Genomic DNA, 6,800 nt, shown 5'->3' with positions numbered 1-6,800 from the left:
TAACTGATTTATTTTTAAGCCTGACTTAGTTCAGATCAGCAAAACCAGATGCTTCCCCATCTGAAGGGATTGAACCTGGCTTGGTATGTCTCAGAACCACATATCCAAGAATTATAACAGTGTTACAGAGTCTTACTGCACGGAAGTAGACCATTAGGCTCTTTACCGCTGTGTCAGCTCTTTGAAAGAGTTGTTCAATTAGTCCCACTGCCCTGCTTTTACGTTCTCAGCCGATGTTATGACTTGGTAGTCTTTTTTCATACTTAAGATGGTGGTCATTGATTGAAATAGGCACACCAGGCTGCAGATTTTCTTTAAGAATAAAACATAGATTTATTAATCAAAAAGGTAAGAAAAGCAAACCAAGCTATCTAAATATAAAATACAGTTTGAAATTTCTCCAAGTTAGTGATTCAAATCCAAAGAAATTACTGTTCCACATCAAATCTTTAGGTTTGACTTTGTTACTTCACTCCAGCCCTGTCCTGTGTACTGTGAAGTCTTCTCACATGAATATTCATAAAACTGAAAGCTTTGACTTTCTCCATTTTTTTTCTGCAGATTTCTAACTATCCACTCCGAGTCTGAAAGTTTCACAAGTCATTACACAAAGGTAATTGAGCTTTCCCTGAACTGTCCCTTCCAGGGGAGAAACCACATTTACTTCTGATTCCAGTCATGTGTTCTCCAAAAATAATCCAGAAGTTTTCAATCTCTATGCTTTTTTAAACTAAACTAAAATCAATCCTTGATTATTCTAAGCCAAAAGCAAGCAAATGCTTTCAATGTTTAGATTTCCTGACATTAACTCTACAGTATCAACATTCTTACATTAACACTCCAGGGTGTGGTAAGAGGCATGAGTTGGCTATGATGGATTGGGAAATGTTACTGAAAGAAATGACAGTAGACAGAGCGAATGGGTAAGTTCCAAAAATTGTTCATTCCTGTCTGATGCAAGAGTGCAAAGAGAACAGTGGTCAAACCATGGCTTACAAGGGAAGATTATAAATTGCATTAGATGCAAAAAAGAGACTGACAAATTCAAAAGAAAAATCAATAGACCTGAGGATTGGAACTAGTTTAGAAGTTGGCAAAGGAGGACCAATGGATTGATTAAGAAGAGAAAAATAGACTATAAGATTGCAGGGAACATAAACACTGACTCTACAAGTTTCTATCGGTATGTAAAGATAAAAGGATAGTGAAAAGTAATGCAGACCCCTTACAGTCAGAAGTGGGGGAATGTACAATGGCGAACAATAAAACGCTGTTGAAAAAATTGATGGGATTGAAAGCTGATAAATCCTTAGGGTCTGGTATTCTACATCCAAAGCACTTAATGAAGTGGCCTTAGAAGTACTGGATGCATTGGTGGTCATATTCCAAGGTTCTTTAGACTCTGGAACAGTTCCTTAGATTGGAGGGAAGCAAATGTAACCCGACAATTTAAAAAGGGAGGTAGAGTTATAAAGGGAATGATAAACCAGTGAGTCTGACATTGGTATTAGGGAAGATGTTAGAGTCCATTATCAATGATTTTATAGCAGAGTGCATAGAAAATAGTGTAGAATCAGACACAATCAGCATGGATTCACAAAAGGGAAATCATGCTTGACTAGATCTCCTGGAATTTTTCAGGAATATAACCAGTAGAATTGATCAGGGGAGGCAGTGGATTTGGTTTACTTGGACTTTCAGAAGAAAAAGTCCCATATCGGAGATTAATATATAAAATTAAAGCACATAGGATTGCGGATAGTGTATTGAGATGGATAGAAAATTGGCTAGCAGTCAGGAAACAAAGAGAAAGAATATTTGGTTCTTTCTCTGAATGGCAGGCAGTAACTAATGGGTTATCATAGGAATTGGTAATTCGACATCAGCTATTTACAATATTTGTTAATAATGTAGCTTGCTTGCTTGGAGGGCAATTAAGAGCTCACCACATTGCTGTGGATCTGGATTCACATGTAGGCCAGACCAGGTAAAGATGACAGATTTCCTTCCCTAAAGGGCATTGGTGAACTGGATGGATTTTTATTACAATTAATAACATTTTACAATGTGAAATTATTATTGAGACTAATGTTATGTTGCTGATGTCATTATTTGAATTTAAATTCCAGAAGTTGTTGTGGTGAGATTTGAACTTGGATTCCTGGAACATTAGCCTGAGCATCTGGATTATGAACCCAGTACAACCATCAATATATCAACACCTGCCAGTTAGGTGTTTTGCCACCTCAGAAGCGCAATATGAATTCAGGTTATTCTTATTGAGCTTCTATTCAATCCTTTTTGCCCTTTGCAATGGAATTGATATTTTGCAAGTAGTAATTTGTAAAACTTTAGAGAAAAAGAAACTGATGGACACAATTCAGGAAATCATATTTTAGTCAATCAGCAAAGTTTCATCAATGGGTGACTCACCCAACCAAAGTGGCAACTTTCACAATCTGATCTCCATGTGGTATTGAAAGTTAGCAATGTCAAATAAATGATAAACGAGACTTTGTTGTTGCTCAGTATTGCTACTTGATGATATGTTAACAATTCAATATAACTGTTTAATGTAACATTAGTGTTGAACAGACATTTTGGAGAACTGTTAAAAAATAACTTATTAAGCGCAATGATTTTTGCTTTAACAAGGTGTAGAGCTGGATGAACAAGCAGCATCAGAGGATCAGGAAAGCTGATGTTTCGGGTCTAGACCCTTCTTCAGAACATTGGTCCCTCCAATATATCTTCATGACATAGTCAGTCACAAATATGTTCTTCAGTAAAAATGCACCTGCCTGATTTCATCTCGAACTCTCCAAATGTTTCCTTCAGTACCTGCAAATGATCCCTCAAAGTCAATGACACACAGACACACGTGTCATCTTTCATGTGGTTATTGATAATACCGAGCTGAACCTTCCCATTCCTTTCTTCCAGCTCGCAACTATTGTACAGCTTTAAATGTCGCGTTTTTTATGAACTAGGGTTTTCTACAATGGAAAGACTAAAGGCATTGCTTTCAGACCACACCATAAAGGTCTGTAAGCTTGCCATCCTTTTTTTGTATCATTGCACAGAACTCAGACAGGCACCAAACCTTCAAGACAGGTTATGATGTTTTGATTCATGACCCTTCAGTATAAGAAGTCACCATCCTACTCTGTTATTCGTGCTTGCAGTTAAGCAGTCAATCTGTTAGCCTGTCAATCAACTGTATATGTAATATGATAGTCATCTGAGCATTTAACAGACTGTACATGTAAGTCTGACATGTCATATTAATTGCCAATAAACTTCCAGATACTTGACTCAATATTAACCTGATCCACCATGGTATAAGTTAGAAGGGTTATCAAAGCCACAAAGCATATCAGACTGCAAAACCTTCTTTGACAGTCTCTTGGATTGACCAAAGTAGTTTTAGTCTCTTGGTCAATACGGGGTTGAGCTTCAAACCTCACATTCCAAACACTTCTGCAAAACATCTTTCCATATCTGTCTGTCCAATGAGATATAAATCAAGGACCTGCCTGCCCTTTCCATGGGTCAGGTAAAATATCCCATGGTGTTACTTAAAACAAGAGCACAGAAGTATTTTAGTGTTCTGGCCAATGTTTAAAAATATACAGATTTCAGATCATTACCATATTGCTGTTTTTTTTTCTTTATTTCATTCATGGGATGAGGGCATTGCTGGCAAGGCAGCATTTATTGCCCAGAGGGCAGTTGAGAGTCAACCACATTACTTTGGGTCTGGAGTCACATGTAGGCCAGACCAGGTGAGAATGGCAGTTTCCTTCCCGAAAGGATATTAGTGAACCAGATGGGTTTTTTCCCCAGACAATCGATTCACGGGCATCATTAGATTCTTAATTCCAGATATTTTATTCAATTCAAATTCCACCATCTGCTGTGGTGGGATTCAAACCCAGGTCCCCAGAATATTATCTCGTCCTTTGGATTAAGGGTCTAAGCGATAATGCCACTCGGCCATCGCCCTCTCTGCAAATTAATGTGTTAAAATTAATGGCTGTGTTTCCTACATTATAACAGTGATTGCATATTGAAATGTATAAATTTTCCATGATTTGGTTTGGAACATTATGAAGTCATGAAAGGTAGTGTATAACTAAAGGCTGAGGGTTCTTGTGGTTCAGTGGTAAAATCCTTACTTCTGAGCCTGAGGCCAGGAGGCCTGGGTTCATAATCCCACCTATTCCAGAGGTGTGTCATTGTGGTGGTTGGACAGGTCAATTAAAGATATCTATGACCGAAATCTACCTTTCTCTTTACATCATTGGCATTCTGCTAAATGCAACCTCGTACAGTTGAGTTGATTTGAATTGATGTGGAAACAAAAACAGAAATTGTTGGAAAAGCTCAGCAGGTCCGGCAGCATCTGTGGAGAGAAATCAGAGTTAATGTTTCGGGTTGAGTGACCCTTCCTAAGATCTGGGATATTGATGTGGATATTACTCAATGACACAATCTTGGCAGGGAAGTACCAGAGAGGATTGTTGCCCATCATGGAAACCATTCAGTTTATGTTCCATTGAAAGCAGTGGGATAGATATTAGGCATGTTCCAGACTGAATGGATGTCCACACAGGTACAGCACCCTTGTCTGCCTCCCACCATGTGATCACTTAGAACAAGACTGAAAGGCAGATAACTTTTTTTTGAAAAATCATCATTGCAAAAGGTGGCAAATTGTGATGATACAAATAAAATGTGTAATCATAATTGATAATGCAGCTACATTCAGCCATCAAAATTACAACAACATATAAAATAATAGAAGAGTTGCACAATTATGAACACTTAAATATATACAAGTAATTATAACACCTTGCAAATGTGGGTCTCTAATTTACAGAATGTAAAGGACAGGTGTGCTGCACGCTGTATTTTATATTAACAGATCATATGTTGTCAGTTTCATCGGGCTGAATTTTACAAAACTAACAGGCTTAGTGTTAATTTCATGAAGGTTTCTCTCTGTGAGCTGTTTGACACCATTCTCCACTGCCCACCACTTTATGTAGGTACTACTGCTCTATGAAACTGCACTCACGCTATCACCTCTCAATCAGTTGCTATTTCTGAGTTTTATAAAGCAGCTCATTGGGCTCTCCCGTAGTCTGTGCATTCTGTATCTTGTTTGCAGAATAGCGATCTTCTTTAACTCCTTCGCACATTAAATTTCTGCAGTTGCTGGCAGTGAGAGGTGGGATTTGACACAAAGTCCAGCTGAAGCCTGAAGTGCCTTTCAGTGTCTGATTGTGGAATGAAGTTGTGTGGATTGTATCAGCGGAGCTTCGATACATGTCCCTGACAATCAATTTCAATGCTCATTTCTGAGCTCCATGAAACAACAGCACCACAGAAAAAAAGTGACACATAAGCAGAGAGAGACAGCGCCTTTCAATCAAAGGAAACCTCATGTAAATTACAAAATAACCTGTTCCCACGTTTGTCTCTTTTCACAGTCATTGACCTTTGAGGATTGACCATAGAACAAATTCCAAAATGATGCCAGATGATTTAGTTTCCTTCACTGCGTAACAAAAAACGCTAACCAGATAAGATTTCACCCGAATTTCTGCATTTTCTCTCAGTGACTCCAAAAAAGCAGCGTGCACACTGACCACGAGTGGCTGAATGAAACGAGACGCTCTGCAAAATGGGACAACGTGTTGTAGACATCAGCTGTGGACATGGCCAAATAAACCTGGAAACATCAGCACTATCTTCCCGGTTTCTCTCTGCAGCCTGCAAAACCACTCGAGAAAGCTACGTCCCAGCTTTAATTATTAGAGTCTCTGCAGAAACGGAAAATATTACTTCCATCCCTAAATGTTTTGAGTAAAGGCGGAACATGTCAGAGAATAGAGATAACAAGGTGCAGAGCTGGATGAACACAGCAGGCCAAGCAACATCAGAGGAGCAGGAAAGCTGATGTTTCGGCTCGAGACGCTTCTTCAGAAATGGGGTAGTGGAAGGGGATTCTGAAATAAATAGGGAGAGAGGGGGAGGCGGATGGAAGATGGATAAAGGAGAAGATAGGTGGAGAGGAGACAGACAGGTCAAAGATGCGGGGATGGAGCCAGTAAAGGTGAGTGTAGGTGGGGAGTTAGGGAGGAGATAGGTCAGTCCAGGGAAGACGGACAGGTCAAGGAGGCAGGATGAGGCTGGTTGGGAGGAGGTGGGGGTGGGGCCTGAGGTGGAAGGAGGGGATAGGTGGGAGGAAGGACGGACAGGTTAAGGAGGCGGGGATGAGCTGGGCTGGTTTTGGGATGCGGTAGGGGGAGGGGAGATTTTGAAGCTTGTGAAGTCCACATTGATACCATTGGGCTGCTGGGTTCCCAAGCAAAATATGAGGCGCTGTTCCTGCAACCTTCAGGTGGCATCGTTGTGGCACTGGAGGAGGCCCAGGATGGACATGTTGTCCAGGGAGTGGGAGGGTGAAATGAAATGGTTCGCAACTGGGGGGTGCAGTCATTTGTCGCAACCCAAACATAGGTGTTCCACAAAGTGGTCCCCAAGCCTCCGCTTGGTTTCCCCGATGTAGAGGAGGCCACATCGAGAACAGCGGATACAGTATACCACATTCGCAGATGTGCGGTTGTACATATGTTTGATGTGGAAGGTCTTCTTGGGGCCTGGGATGGGGGTGAGGGGGGAGGTGTAGGGGCAGGTGTAGCACTTCCTGCAGTTGCAGGGAAAAGTGCCGGGGGTGGTGGGGCTGGTTGGGAGTGTGGAGCGGACAAGGGAGTCACGGCAAGAGTGGTCCC

General features: G+C 40.8%; 1 long non-coding RNA gene across 1 annotated transcript; it reads left to right on the top strand.

Moving 5' to 3' along the window:
- The first annotated feature begins 557 nt into the window (after nt 1-557).
- Nucleotides 558-3,319, top strand: LOC125484234. Its single transcript, XR_007263070.1, has 2 exons — nt 558-613; nt 2,130-3,319. It is a non-coding gene; the product is annotated as an uncharacterized LOC125484234 (long non-coding RNA).
- Nucleotides 3,320-6,800: the final 3,481 nt, after the last annotated feature.

Source organism: Rhincodon typus, chromosome 10, assembly GCF_021869965.1.
Source record: "Rhincodon typus isolate 14 chromosome 10, sRhiTyp1.1, whole genome shotgun sequence".
In the NCBI taxonomy this organism is placed as follows: Eukaryota; Metazoa; Chordata; class Chondrichthyes; order Orectolobiformes; family Rhincodontidae; genus Rhincodon; species Rhincodon typus.
The sequence above is the reverse complement of the archived record's forward strand: the minus strand, read 5'-3'. Positions and strand labels throughout refer to the sequence as shown.